Below are 700 nucleotides of genomic sequence, written 5' to 3' on the forward strand. Positions count from 1 at the left end.
CTACCGTTATAATGTAGCAATTGAGCAGTACGAAACCGTCTTAATGTTGCTGTTGACCATTTTTTGCTTGGAGATGCTCTTGAGCTTGAAACACACACAACAAGACCGGTGTTAACTAGCGAAATGGTCGGCAGAGTGCCGACACCGCGAGTTTTGACTGGCACTTGCACATCTAAAATAACGTCGGAAAGTAACTCGTTCGGCTTTTGCGTCACATAAAGTATGTGTGTTAATTTTGCCGCCACTAGCTGTGCATGTTGTCATGCAATTTCTTTACCTCTCAGAAATGATTATGACATAAAAGTGAAGTAGGTGACGAGTGTGACGTTAGGAAAACATTAGGCAGCATGGAGACGTTCTGTATGGGACCACCCAAACCAAACGAGTACTGTGTGACGTGCTACCCGGCAGGTATTCACCGAGGTAGCCGGCTAGCCCAGTCGGTAGAGCGTCAGACTCTTATTCTTAGGGTCGTGGGTTCGAGCCACACGCTGGGCGGAATTCAATTTTGTTCCGCTGCAGATGTAAATTACCGTTTTTTTGATTAACGAGATGTAATGGAAATAGCAACTTTAAACTCTGCCTACGTTTCTGTCTGTCGCAAGGAAACTGTATTTGAAGGTGAAGGTGATTTTGTAGACATTTGTGAAAGACATGTTCTGAAATGCAAGTGTTGTTGTTTGGACGTAGTTCCGCTTCA

At 44.4% G+C, this 700-nt stretch overlaps 1 non-coding gene across 1 annotated transcript; it reads left to right on the forward strand.

Moving 5' to 3' along the window:
- Positions 1 to 425: 425 nt before the first annotated feature.
- On the forward strand, positions 426 to 498 carry Trnak-cuu (transfer RNA lysine (anticodon CUU)). The gene has a single exon. It is a non-coding gene; the product is annotated as a tRNA-Lys (tRNA).
- Positions 499 to 700: the final 202 nt, after the last annotated feature.

Source organism: Schistocerca gregaria, chromosome 8 (assembly GCF_023897955.1).
Source record: "Schistocerca gregaria isolate iqSchGreg1 chromosome 8, iqSchGreg1.2, whole genome shotgun sequence".
In the NCBI taxonomy this organism is placed as follows: domain Eukaryota; kingdom Metazoa; phylum Arthropoda; class Insecta; order Orthoptera; family Acrididae; genus Schistocerca; species Schistocerca gregaria.